Consider the following 16008-nt stretch of genomic DNA (forward strand, 5'->3'; position numbering starts at 1 on the left):
ATGTTTACATTCCTCTCACGGTGGCTGAAGCAAACACCTGATGCGTTTGAGTGACTCTTGAAGACGATAGATGAATACGTTCTTTTCATATATATATATATATATATATATATATATATATATATATATATATATATATATATATATATATATAGCCTGCACGTAGTTATACCGCGAGTGAAAAGTCACCATTTACAAGGGTATATTATCATCAAATGACGAAGAGGAACGCAGTCTTGTTGGAGAACTTTTCTCTCCTAGAGAGCCCATAATTTCCCTGCTACTGATTGTAGTGCAGCCCTGTATCTGCAGGAGCCTCATGAAAGGGGACGTGGGGTTGTATAATCAATCTGAATATACAGTATGTGTGTTGTTGGTGAGCTGAACATCCCATATTCTCTGTTAATGCTGATACACTCTCTGTGAGGTAAACACTGAGGGATTCTGTTTGTTATGGATTAGCCCTCTATGATCCCTTGTATAATTGCAGTTCCCGTTAATCACTCATTCCTCCAGGGATAAGATCAAATTACCTTATAAGTCCATTGGGTTTGGCGCAATCCCTCGCCTGTAGAATCGTACACAAATCCCTCCACATACATTCCAAGACCTGAATAAAGCTCTCATTTCTCGCCGATAGACGACAGAGGACATTCCCATTTACCCGCCACAACCCTTGGACAAACTCAAGCACAATCTTTTGGAGTGGAATTTCTCCTCGTCCTGTTTGCCCACAATCATGAAGAAAATCTCCCCCCAGAACTCTTGTCGTGGTCTGAGGCCACACTCCCGCTCGCTCTAGTAAAGTGGCTGCACCGCCAGCCTCCAAAGCCGCCTCCCGTCTTGTACTACCGATCCACGACGCCCCACACAGGTGGATGAGCCACAAGCGCACGTACGTATGGTGAGAGCGAACACAATCTTGAGAATGTCCTCAACATCTGGATGAAGGTCTTTATTAAAGATTTTTCTTCTTTTTTTTCCAGTTGGTCGTTGTAGTAGCTTGGCATCGACGGCCTTAAAGACCCTGGTACATGATGGACTTAAAAGCCTTACCAACCAATCAACCAATCTACAGAGCTTGGATACGCCCCTCCCTCCCTTAGGCCGCCAGGAGTGACCCGTAGAATGACCTCTCCATAACGTGTTGCCGAACTTTAACCTCTGAAATATTCACACGTCAACCGAAACAGCAAAGGACACACACACACACCCGCTCACACAGAACCGGATTTCGTTTTTTTTTTTTCTTTCTTTTACACTTCACCATTTATTTATTTCAGCCTTCCCCTATGAAGGCAATATTCAGGTCAATCATAAACGGGAATATATAAGGATCTCTCTGTAAACTGGACTTTCGTACTGCATCACGTCTTCATTTAATGAATAACGATAGAAAATAGGATAAGCAATATGCTGGTAACCTTTCCACTGACTGTGAGGGCAAAGAGCAGAAGCGAAAATGGAGAGGTCAATGTATTTAACCCCAAGAGAGAATAGATATCCAGTGAAGACCCTGAGGGGTTTAAGGATCCTGCCAACCAGTAATAACTGATCTCCTCCCAGTGGTGAGGCTCAGGTCCTCATCTCCCTTACATATTCTGGCACCTGTACCATCATCAGGGGTATGCAGAGCTGCCTCTCTACCTCTGGACGACATGAAGGGAAGATCTTCATTTTCATTGTGGTTGTGATGTTCATTCTAATAATCTTCTTGTATTATAGGGATTCACAAGATGATTACAATGGAATCACAATTAAAGATTTTGGGTCTTATATGCTGAATTTAGATTCATTTTCTCCTCATTTACCATCAGGGTTTATGCAGATGTCCAGAACTCATCACAGACATGAAAAGTGATTCAAACTTTTACAAACGCATCATCATTTCTTCATTCTAATTACAGCGATTCGAAATGCATGCAGAGGAGCAGGGACAACCACCACAAGAGGATTTGATCTCCTTTCATTAAAACAGATTCGATTCAGACGCTTGGGTCATAAAAAGAGGAAATCATTGTATTCGAAATATTCCCATTAGCATCGACAGAACTCTATCATGACCTGTAGGAATGGTCAGGCTTGTACGATGACCAATAGAGATCATCATACATGTATGATAGGAATCATCATACATGTATTCGGTGGAAATAATCGTACATGTATGATAGGAATCATCGCTCCCTAATAAACAATAGGAATCATCCTACCATCATAACCATTATGTTATAACCATTATAACCGGTAGGCATCCTCATACCTGCATTATAACCAACAGGGAATATCATACCTACACAGTCACCAGTAGCAATCAACATACCTGCATAATCACCTGTAGCAATCAACATACCTACATAATCACCAGTAGCAATCAACATACCTGCATAATCACCAGTAGCAATCATCATACCTACATAATCACCAGTAGCAATCAACATACCTACATAATCACCAGTAGCAATCAACATACCTACATAATCACCAGTAGCAATCATCATACCTACATAATCACCAGTAGCAATCAACATACCTACATAATCACCAGTAGCAATCAACATACCTACATAATCACCAGTAGCAATCAACATACCTACATAATCACCAGTAGCAATCAACATACCTACATAATCACCAGTAGCAATCAACATACCTACATAATCACCAGTAGCAATCAACATACCTACATAATCACCAGTAGCAATCAACATACCTACATAATCACCAGTAGCAATCAACATACCTACATAATCACCAGTAGCAATCAACATACCTACATAATCACCAGTAGCAATCATCATACCTGCATAATCACCAGTAGCAATCATCATACCTGCATAATCACCAGTAGCAATCAACATACCTGCATAATCACCAGTAGCAATCAACATACCTGCATAATCACCATAGCAATCAACATACCTGCATAATCACCAGTAGCAATCAACATACCTGCATAATCACCAGTAGCAATCAACATACCTACATAATCACCAGTAGCAATCAACATACCTGCATAATCACCAGTAGCAATCACATACCTACAACAGTGATGGTCAGCAGCCAGGCTCATACCTACAACAGTGATGGTCAGCAGCCAGGCTCATACCTACAACAGTGATGGTCAGCAGCCAGGCTCATACCTACAACAGTGATGGTACCTACAACAGTGATGGTACCTACAACAGTGATGGTACCTACAACAGTGATGGTTAGCACCAGGATCATACCTACAACAGTGATGGTCAGCAGCCAGGCTCATACCTACAACAGTGATGGTCAGCAGCCAGGCTCATACCTACAACAGTGATGGTACCTACAACAGTGATGGTCAGCAGCCAGGCTCATACCTACAACAGTGATGGTACCTACAACAGTGATGGTACCTACAACAGTGATGGTCAGCAGCCAGGCTCATACCTACAACAGTGATGGTACCTACAACAGTGATGGTACCTACAACAGTGATGGTACCTACAACAGTGATGGTACCTACAACAGTGATGGTACCTACAACAGTGATGGTACCTACAACAGTGATGGTACCTACAACAGTGATGGTACCTACAACAGTGATGGTCAGCAGCCAGGCTCATACCTACAACAGTGATGGTCAGCAGCCAGGCTCATACCTACAACAGTGATGGTACCTACAACAGTGATGGTACCTACAACAGTGATGGTACCTACAACAGTGATGGTCAGCAGCCAGGCTCATACCTACAACAGTGATGGTCAGCAGCCAGGCTCATACCTACAACAGTGATGTACCTACAACAGTGATGTACCTACAACAGTGATGGTCAGCAGCCAGGCTCATACCTACAACAGTGATGGTACCTACAACAGTGATGGTCAGCAGCCAGGCTCATACCTACAACAGTGATGGTCAGCAGCCAGGCTCATACCTACAACAGTGATGGTACCTACAACAGTGATGGTACCTACAACAGTGATGGTACCTACAACAGTGATGGTCAGCAGCCAGGCTCATACCTACAACAGTGATGGTCAGCAGCCAGGCTCATACCTACAACAGTGATGGTCAGCAGCCAGGCTCATACCTACAACAGTGATGGTACCTACAACAGTGATGGTACCTACAACAGTGATGGTACCTACAACAGTGATGGTACCTACAACAGTGATGGTACCTACAACAGTGATGGTACCTACAACAGTGATGGTACCTACAACAGTGATGGTACCTACAACAGTGATGGTCAGCAGCCAGGCTCATACCTACAACAGTGATGTACCTACAACAGTGATGGTCAGCAGCCAGGCTCATACCTACAACAGTGATGGTACCTACAACAGTGATGGTACCTACAACAGTGATGGTACCTACAACAGTGATGGTCAGCAGCCAGGCTCATACCTACAACAGTGATGGTCAGCAGCCAGGCTCATACCTACAACAGTGATGGTACCTACAACAGTGATGGTACCTACAACAGTGATGGTACCTACAACAGTGATGGTACCTACAACAGTGATGGTACCTACAACAGTGATGGTACCTACAACAGTGATGGTACCTACAACAGTGATGGTACCTACAACAGTGATGGTACCTACAACAGTGATGGTACCTACAACAGTGATGGTACCTACAACAGTGATGGTACCTACAACAGTGATGGTACCTACAACAGTGATGGTCAGCAGCCAGGCTCATACCTACAACAGTGATGGTACCTACAACAGTGATGGTACCTACAACAGTGATGGTACCTACAACAGTGATGGTACCTACAACAGTGATGGTACCTACAACAGTGATGGTACCTACAACAGTGATGGTACCTACAACAGTGATGGTACCTACAACAGTGATGGTCAGCAGCCAGGCTCATACCTACAACAGTGATGGTACCTACAACAGTGATGGTCAGCAGCCAGGCTCATACCTACAACAGTGATGGTACCTACAACAGTGATGGTCAGCAGCCAGGCTCATACCTACAACAGTGATGGTACCTACAACAGTGATGTACCTACAACAGTGATGGTCAGCAGCCAGGCTCATACCTACAACAGTGATGGTACCTACAACAGTGATGGTACCTACAACAGTGATGGTCAGCAGCCAGGCTCATACCTACAACAGTGATGGTACCTACAACAGTGATGGTCAGCAGCCAGGCTCATACCTACAACAGTGATGGTCAGCAGCCAGGCTCATACCTACAACAGTGATGGTCAGCAGCCAGGCTCATACCTACAACAGTGATGGTACCTACAACAGTGATGGTACCTACAACAGTGATGGTCAGCAGCCAGGCTCATACCTACAACAGTGATGGTCAGCAGCCAGGCTCATACCTACAACAGTGATGTACCTACAACAGTGATGGTCAGCAGCCAGGCTCATACCTACAACAGTGATGGTCAGCAGCCAGGCTCATACCTACAACAGTGATGGTTAGCAGCCAGGCTCATACCTACAACAGTGATGGTCAGCAGCCAGGCTCATACCTACAACAGTGATGGTACCTACAACAGTGATGGTACCTACAACAGTGATGGTCAGCAGCCAGGCTCATACCTACAACAGTGATGGTCAGCAGCCAGGCTCATACCTACAACAGTGATGGTACCTACAACAGTGATGGTACCTACAACAGTGATGGTCAGCAGCCAGGCTCATACCTACAACAGTGATGGTACCTACAACAGTGATGGTCAGCAGCCAGGCTCATACCTACAACAGTGATGGTACCTACAACAGTGATGGTCAGCAGCCAGGCTCATACCTACAACAGTGATGGTACCTACAACAGTGATGGTCAGCAGCCAGGCTCATACCTACAACAGTGATGGTCAGCAGCCAGGCTCATACCTACAACAGTGATGGTACCTACAACAGTGATGGTCAGCAGCCAGGCTCATACCTACAACAGTGATGGTACCTACAACAGTGATGGTCAGCAGCCAGGCTCATACCTACAACAGTGATGGTCAGCAGCCAGGCTCATACCTACAACAGTGATGGTACCTACAACAGTGATGGTACCTACAACAGTGATGGTACCTACAACAGTGATGGTACCTACAACAGTGATGGTACCTACAACAGTGATGGTACCTACAACAGTGATGGTACCTACAACAGTGATGGTACCTACAACAGTGATGGTACCTACAACAGTGATGTACCTACAACAGTGATGGTCAGCAGCCAGGCTCATACCTACAACAGTGATGGTACCTACAACAGTGATGGTCAGCAGCCAGGCTCATACCTACAACAGTGATGGTACCTACAACAGTGATGGTACCTACAACAGTGATGGTACCTACAACAGTGATGGTACCTACAACAGTGATGGTTAGCACTAGGATCATACCTACAACAGTGATGGTCAGCAGCCAGGCTCATACCTACAACAGTGATGGTTAGCACCAGGATCATACTTACAACAGTGATGGTACCTACAACAGTGATGGTACCTACAACAGTGATGGTACCTACAACAGTGATGGTACCTACAACAGTGACGGTCTGCAGCCAGTGATGGTTAGCACCAGGATCATACCTACAACAGTGATGGTACCTACAACAGTGATGGTCAGCAGCCAGGCTCATACCTACAACAGTGATGGTACCTACAACAGTGATGGTCAGCAGCCAGGCTCATACCTACAACAGTGATGGTTAGAAGCCAGGGTCACACGCACGTCACTGATGACCAGCCCACGTCATATCATACTCACCTGAAATAAGATAAAAACCATCGTTATCAAGGAAATCATATCATTAGCAACTTCGTATGCTCAATATTCACCTACACTGTTATATCACCATCCTCATCTACCCTATATAACAGCCATAGAATAATGTCATTATCATCATCATTATCTTCATCATCAACACCATCCAGGTTCTGATGACAGAACTCAAGAAGAGCAGCAGCACTGCACCATTATCATCATCAACCTTATCATAACTATCATCAATATCATCATCATGATAATAATGATAATAATAATCCACTCTTATCTCTGCCACGCCCTACCAGCTACCATCTCTCTCCTCAGGAAAACTATTATGTTCACGTGTGTCGTAATAGACGTCAGTGACAGCACAGACAGCTCCCCTGTCATCAACACCAGCACAACACCAACAGAGAGCCTGAGCTGTTTGCGTTGCTTGCCGTAAGAAAAACAGGAGATTGATACGAGGACCTCCACCTCCACCCCCCCCATAAAAAAAAAAGAGGGAGGGGGAAGGGGGATGGAAGGAGGGAGGGAGAGAGTCTCCGGTAAGCTTGAGTTCCTCTCATACGCTATCGAGTGGTCGATAAACCTCGAGGTAACAGGCAAAGGGAGGTGGAGGAGGGAAATGATATAATCGAGAGAGAGAGAGAGAGAGAGAGAGAGAGAGAGAGAGAGAGAGAGAGAGAGAGAGAGAGAGAGAAGAGAGAGAGAGAGAGAGAGAGAGAGGATGTCTTTCTTGCAGATGGTGAAAAATACCTGCGGACTCACGCACATTTGTCACACGCTTTTCTTCAAAGTGACCTCGTAAATTTTGACTTCCTTTGCGACGTGGGGATCTCTACCTACCTCCCTCCCTGCCTCTAGCTTATGGCTACAGCAGTAGTAACACACGCGGCCAGCCATATACTTTGACCATAACAATGTCTAGAACGGTTTATATATTTTCCCTCTAGAATATGTCCTTTAAGCCCCATCACATATCACATATATGTTCACATATATCGAGTAACTTCCTCTCCTTTCCCACTGACAGTGGACGTCCGTTCCTCTCCTTTTCCTCTTCTTTCCCACTGACCGTGGACGTCCGTTCCTCTCCTTTCCCACTAACTGTGGACGTCCGTTCCTCTCCTTTCCTTTTCCCACTAACCGTGGACGTCCGTTCCTCTCCTTTGACACCCAGATCCGCCTCGACTTGACGTTTTCACCTCAATTTCTCCTTCTCGGATGTAAATGGAATGCCACCAGTTCCCCCCCACAAGCTCTGACCCTTAGCTTTATTCGTTCTTCCTCCTCGTCTATTTATAGCGGTTTGTCCTCTGCTCCATTTCTCACGATTTACACCCATTTCCTCCCACTGTCTCAGTCCATCCTCCTCTGTATCGTTTATTTCAATAACAGATTCATTGCCTTTAAATTCTCTTCCCTCCAAATTGCGTAACTCTTATTTTTAAACAAAATGTTTTCTCTCTCATTTCTGTTCTATCCCTACGGGTCCCTTCCATTTTTCTCTCTCATCTCCTCTTGTCCCTTTCATCACTTTTGTGCTGGATCTCTACTTCCTCTCCCGCTTCCTATGGTGCCATAACTCTCCACTTGTCCCTCGTACCACTGACCCATCCCACCAGAACCCCCTTTCCCTTACTCACTACCTCATCTGTGTAACTCCATCCCACAGCCTCAACTCGTTTTCTGATTATATGGCTTCCTTTCCATTTTCTTCCCCTTTTTTTTTTCCCAAAATAACAGTATCTCATCTTCTTTTAGAATTCCCACTTTTTCCACCACACTTTCTCTTGTGATCCGACACTGCCACCAACGCTCTCCAACCCGCCACACTCAGCACAGCCTCGTAATCAGGTTTCTCGGGCAAGTAGCGAAAACTAGCTGAAAAAAAGGCAAGGGCGTGGGTCTGTAGAGGTATCCTGGTAGTCGACCTACCTCCCACTAATACCTACACGAACTCAGTAGTCCCCGTGTTCAGGGTGACATGAGAGAGAAAGATTTACCACTGTAAGAACCTTGTTAATCTCGGTAAGTACTGATTGCATGTGGGCACCCTTACTAGAAATCCTGTAGAAACCAGGGTTTACAGAGGGGGATCTGTTGGCAATCTTCTAACTCAAAAGTCCCTAACCTGACTCCCCAGAACTCCATTCATACCTTTACATGACATCAGCGGTGTTGCATGAAGTGTGTGTGTGTGTGGCAGTAGCAGACGACCACCACAACGACAACACCCTCCACCCTCGTCCTTCAGGGATCAGTAAACACCTCTGGACGACCATGACGACAACACCCTCCACCCTTTTGTCTAGAACAATGAATAATTTTGACTCAGGTCCCCAGGAGGCGCCTGCAGTGGGTGCCGGATGATGCAGTCTGTGGACTGCCAGAATCCAGGATGTGGATGACATATGCAACGTGGGGGTGTTCCATACCTCACCTCCCTCGGACTGACGACCCCTTGGCCGCATCTGCCTCCTCTGTAAAGGCTACTACCACCACACACTTTACTACTAACACACACTTACAAAGAGGCCGGGCGTCACTCGAGACTGTTCGGCGATGAAGTTCCCAGTGCTGTACCATAGCTCCTCAGAGTGAAGACAAAATGAAACTATATAGATGAAATATTAATGATAAAAACTTGCCCGAATCTTCAACTGGGGTTTCTACCACTCCAAAGACAATTGGTCATACTAAGTCTTCTCCATCAGACTAAGACCTTTAACAACCTTTCTTGTTTAACTAGAATTGTCTCAGGAATATCATCACTTCGTATGAGAATCTGCCTTAACTAGAATAATTCGAAGGAATTATCTTTTTTTTTCATCATTTTAAGAATAATCCCAGATAATTGAGAACTATTTACTAAATCTAGTAATTATCCACCGAAGGATTTTCCTGGTCGAAGCCTTCGTTCATGAGACGGTAGTTCGAGGTTCTTCCTCAATTAAACCTTTGTTAATAAGACTGTGGTTCCACACTGTACGAAGGGTCTGATTTCCCCTTGATTAAACCTTCATTTAGATGACGGTGGTCACACAGAAGACGAGCAGGTTCTTCTTTGATTAAACCTTCGTTTATAAGACCATGGTCCCACGCTAAATAAAAAGATTTTTTTTTTTTCCTTGGTTAAACCATCGTTTATAAGATGGTGGTCCCACGCAAGACCAGGGTACCACACAAGACGAACGGGTAGAGCGTCTGCCTCAAGTTACGTTGCATGTTGTTGTGCGAGTCAAAAGTAAAAGTGTTATATATGGTTGCCAGTGATGGGGGAGATTTGGTCCTCCTCCTTTGTTACCTCCTCGTTGTAATGTTGGTCACGTCCCTCCCCCTTATTGCACGCGGTGGACTCCTCCGTCCCCCACCCCCTTGCTACCTTGGCCCCTTTGAGCGCGAGGATATGACCTTTGAAATACGACGATTTGGCCTTTGGGCAAGACGGCATTTAGTCCACGACGGCACGACGATGCGACCCGTGAACACGACGGTGCGACCATTGAACACGACCGTACGACCCTTCAAGCACGATGGTCTAACCCTTGCTTGTGATGATATGACCACCTTGACAACTGACATATACAGGCATCAGGACCATACACTGTCAGCTACAACCATGACAACAACAGCGTCAAAAGAAAAGAAAAACTCTAACATTAACGCTACTGTTGGACACAGGACTCAAAGGCAACATCTGAGGCTGGTACGGTCCCCATGGAAGGCTACTGCCAATCGATAAATCTATTATTACTATATATGTATATATATATATATATATATATATATATATATATATATATAGAAGAGGAGGTTAGATCTTGTGAGGAATGTCTTTAGTGTAGGATAATTTCTTCGTTCAAAGTTAGACGTATTAGGCTGGAGATGATGATCCGTTATCTTGGTGTCTCAATCCCTCATATCCACGTCAGGCCACTGCCGCATAATTCATATGACGTAATGGTATATACCTCCTTTCACTCTTCTCTCTCTCTCTCTCTCTCTCTCTCTCTCTCTCTCTCTCTCTCTCTCTCTCTCTCTCTCTCTCTCTACCTCCTCTTTCCAGGCAAGCCTCCGTTTCTCTGGGGCCATACCGTGCGAAGGCCATCGTCCCTTCTTACGCCACCCATATATACACTATTATATACACAGACTACCATTGATCGCCTACCACGAACCGTGGTATATCCCCAGCATCGCCAGGAGGCCACGTTGCATCCTTCACAGCTCTGCCTTCTTAATCCTCCTCAAGATCCAACCTTTATCCCTCGAGGGTCGCAAGTGGGATACTACAGTAGAGATCTAACGCTTCCATGTGTATAGCTGTGGTAAAGCCATGGGAACATTCCCCCCTCTCTTGAATAGTTGATATTTGTGAAGCTGTGTGAGTATGAGGGAGGGGTGGTGTGGATGATGCGTCGCGGCTCCAACGAAAGTACATGTGTTCACCAGCATAGCTTCGCAAGAACTCCACATGACCCTCCTCGTTCCTCTACACCCTGCTCATCTGTCACACATCCACAAGAAAATGCAGTTCGTACGTGTACTCACAATCACTAGATACAGTTCGCACGTGTACTCACTATCACTAGATAGAGTTCTGGAATAAAGGAAGATAAAGATGTAAGAATCCCGTACTTTATCACGCCTCACTTCATCTTTATGAATGCATTTTGGACCCTAGTGTGCATCGGCGCTCTGAACACCAAAGGTGAACTAAGTTCCAGAGGAGCAGGACCGACCGTTCCAGGTGACAGACCTGCCCCTGCATCACCTGAGACAGTGGCAGGTCTTGACGCTTCTCCTACACACAGACGTAGAGGTCTTTGATCTTGTTGGTTCACCTTCAACTCGTCTCTGAACCATTACTCCTCTCTCTCTCGTCCACCCCTGGGGATGCCTCAGTCTTACTTAAGCAACAACTGCTTCACTCTGTAATATCTCGAGAATATAAGGTGTATCAAAATCGCAAATACTTTGAGCCACTCTTTCCCTCCTTGATCTGTATAATACTCTACATGGCCCACTAAACTCCTTGTGAGCCTTACTTCGTGACTCAGTGGCCATAGATATACTTGATATGGCACACTAGAGGTAACGTAAGCTTCAAAAGCCTTTAAAACAATAGATTATACAAGATTAACTATTCTCTTTTGTTTCGAAACTCGCCTGCGTCATGACCCAGGGCAGCCTAGCCTCTGCAGTGGCACTTCCCTATGCCCGTGTCAACACCTCAAAGACCAAAACCCTTTATCTTGCCAGTGTCACATTCAGGAGCGCTTCAGTGGTCGTTATCCTGTGTTAAAGATGGAAGTCTTGTGTGTACAGGAGATAAAATAAAGGTGAATCTTTACGTGAGACGAAAATGTGAAAACCTTGTTGGCTCAATTTCCTCAAAAGTTTAATTCAAAGTCTTTATATTTCTTTGAAAATAAAGGTTAACTTTTTTCTTTTTTCAAGTTCCTTATATATATTGCGGAAAGTTATGAATGGTGTTCTAGAGATTGGAAATTTATGTTTCACTGAAGCATTTTGCTCCAGTGTTAGTATATTTAGCTTCCTCTCCGCTGATACTATCGACATTTATTTCTTTTCTTTGTTGTCTTAACTCTCGTATTCCAGTGTCTTCCTCATCAACGTCTCTACTACATCCTGAGGTTAGCTACAAGAACACCAGGATTTATATCAATTCATATGGATCTTTCCTGTAAGAAAAGATAATGAATATATACATTTCCATGTAAGTAAGCACATATTTAGGATGAATATAAACATGTACCGTGCCGAGCAGACAGAGGTAAACACTTCCAAGTTCAAACATCCACCCACCCACACACACACACACACCCACACACACATACACACACACATACACACACACACACACACACACACACACACACACACACACACACATTACTGTAGTATATCTACCACTTTGACTATGTCGATGTATACCTCAATCATAAGCTCATCCAAAGCACAGAAACATCCAGCCTTACCCTGATCTATAAGCTCATAATGTGCATAACCACCATCCCTGCTCTACTGTACCACATGCCCCTCTCCCGTTTTCCGTCTTACAACCACCTTCCCTTCTACTCGGCCATGTCACTTCCCCCCCCCCCCCTACTTCCACCCCCACCTCCACTCCACAGGTTCAGTAGTGCTAACACTTGGCACTGTGCCTGTGTGCTGTGCCAGGCTCCTGGGCCCACCTTGGCCCACCTAGCATACCTCTGATATTTTCCATCTGACATACCTTCGATATACTCCACCCAACCCCAACATACCTCTGATATTTTTCCCTTTCCCCCTATCTCTGACCATTTCCCCTCAGCCCCCTCTAAAACATCAACTACCATATTCAGATATACTCCATATAGTAAATATTTGATATACTACACCCAGCATACCTTGCCAGTAAAGAGTATATCTTCATTGTATGTGTTTGTGTCTGATGGATATGTAGCGTTCCTGTGATGAAAATATAGATGAGTAGCTCCACACTGTAGTAGTAACGATAATAATAATCATAATAGTAATTAATTCTATCTATATTTATCATACTTAATCGCCGTCTCCCGCATTAGCGAGGCAGCGCAAGGAAAGAGACGAGGAATAGCCAAACCCACTCACATACACATGTATATACATGTATACTGATAATAATGATAATGATAATAATAATAATAATAATAATAATAATAATAATAATAATAATAATAATAATAATAATAATAATAATAATAATAATAATAATAATAATAATAATAATAATAATAATAATAATAATAATAATAATAATAATAATAATAATAATAATAATAATAATAATAATAATAATAATAATAATAATAATAATAATAATAATAATAATAATAATAATAATAATAATAATAATAATAATAATAATAATAATAATAATAATAATAATAATAATAATAATAATAATAATAATAATAATAATAATAATAATAATAATAATAATAATAATAATAATAATAATAATAATAATAATAATAATAATAATAATAATAATAATAATAATAATAATAATAATAATAATAATAATAATAATAATAATAATAATAATAATAATAATAATAATAATAATAATAATAATAATAATAATAATAATAATAATAATAATAATAATAATAATAATAATAATAATAATAATAATAATAATAATAATAATAATAATAATAATAATAATAATAATAATAATAATAATAATAATAATAATAATAATAATAATAATAATAATAATAATAATAATAATAATAATAATAATAATAATAATAATAATAATAATAATAATAATAATAATAATAATAATAATAATAATAATAATAATAATAATAATAATAATAATAATAATAATAATAATAATAATAATAATAATAATAATAATAATAATAATAATAATAATAATAATAATAATAATAATAATAATAATAATAATAATAATAATAATAATAATAATAATAATAATAATAATAATAATAATAATAATAATAATAATAATAATAATAATAATAATAATAATAATAATAATAATAATAATAATAATAATAATAATAATAATAATAATAATAATAATAATAATAATAATAATAATAATAATAATAATAATAATAATAATAATAATAATAATAATAATAATAATAATAATAATAATAATAATAATAATAATAATAATAATAATAATAATAATAATAATAATAATAATAATAATAATAATAATAATAATAATAATAATAATAATAATAATAATAATAATAATAATAATAATAATAATAATAATAATAATAATAATAATAATAATAATAATAATAATAATAATAATAATAATAATAATAATAATAATAATAATAATAATAATAATAATAATAATAATAATAATAATAATAATAATAATAATAATAATAATAATAATAATAATAATAATAATAATAATAATAATAATAATAATAATAATAATAATAATAATAATAATAATAATAATAATAATAATAATAATAATAATAATAATAATAATAATAATAATAATAATAATAATAATAATAATAATAATAATAATAATAATAATAATAATAATAATAATAATAATAATAATAATAATAATAATAATAATAATAATAATAATAATAATAATAATAATAATAATAATAATAATAATAATAATAATAATAATAATAATAATAATAATAATAATAATAATAATAATAATAATAATAATAATAATAATAATAATAATAATAATAATAATAATAATAATAATAATAATAATAATAATAATAATAATAATAATAATAATAATAATAATAATAATAATAATAATAATAATAATAATAATAATAATAATAATAATAATAATAATAATAATAATAATAATAATAATAATAATAATAATAATAATAATAATAATAATAATAATAATAATAATAATAATAATAATAATAATAATAATAATAATAATAATAATAATAATAATAATAATAATAATAATAATAATAATAATAATAATAATAATAATAATAATAATAATAATAATAATAATAATAATAATAATAATAATAATAATAATAATAATAATAATAATAATAATAATAATAATAATAATAATAATAATAATAATAATAATAATAATAATAATAATAATAATAATAATAATAATAATAATAATAATAATAATAATAATAATAATAATAATAATAATAATAATAATAATAATAATAATAATAATAATAATAATAATAATAATAATAATAATAATAATAATAATAATAATAATAATAATAATAATAATAATAATAATAATAATAATAATAATAATAATAATAATAATAATAATAATAATAATAATAATAATAATAATAATAATAATAATAATAATAATAATAATAATAATAATAATAATAATAATAATAATAATAATAATAATAATAATAATAATAATAATAATAATAATAATAATAATAATAATAATAATAATAATAATAATAATAATAATAATAATAATAATAATAATAATAATAATAATAATAATAATAATAATAATAATAATAATAATAATAATAATAATAATAATAATAATAATAATAATAATAATAATAATAATAATAATAATAATAATAATAATAATAATAATAATAATAATAATAATAATAATAATAATAATAATAATAATAATAATAATAATAATAATAATAATAATAATAATAATAATAATAATAATAATAATAATAATAATAATAATAATAATAATAATAATAATAA

General features: G+C 37.5%; 1 protein-coding gene and 1 long non-coding RNA gene across 7 annotated transcripts in view; both read right to left on the minus strand.

The window, feature by feature from the left end:
• The window catches only part of LOC139760640 (uncharacterized), a 96113-nt gene extending 89406 nt beyond the window's left edge, over positions 1–6707 (minus strand). Inside the window, exon 1 of the long non-coding RNA XR_011715376.1 lies at positions 6644–6707. This is a non-coding gene — a long non-coding RNA (uncharacterized lncRNA). The remainder of the gene's footprint in view (positions 1–6643) is intronic.
• Positions 1–16008, minus strand: part of Calx (sodium/calcium exchanger 3) — a 277683-nt gene that overhangs the window by 182773 nt on the left and 78902 nt on the right. The gene's annotated exons all lie outside the window — the stretch shown is intronic.

Source organism: Panulirus ornatus, chromosome 37, assembly GCF_036320965.1.
Source record: "Panulirus ornatus isolate Po-2019 chromosome 37, ASM3632096v1, whole genome shotgun sequence".
Classification (NCBI taxonomy): Eukaryota; Metazoa; Arthropoda; class Malacostraca; order Decapoda; family Palinuridae; genus Panulirus; species Panulirus ornatus.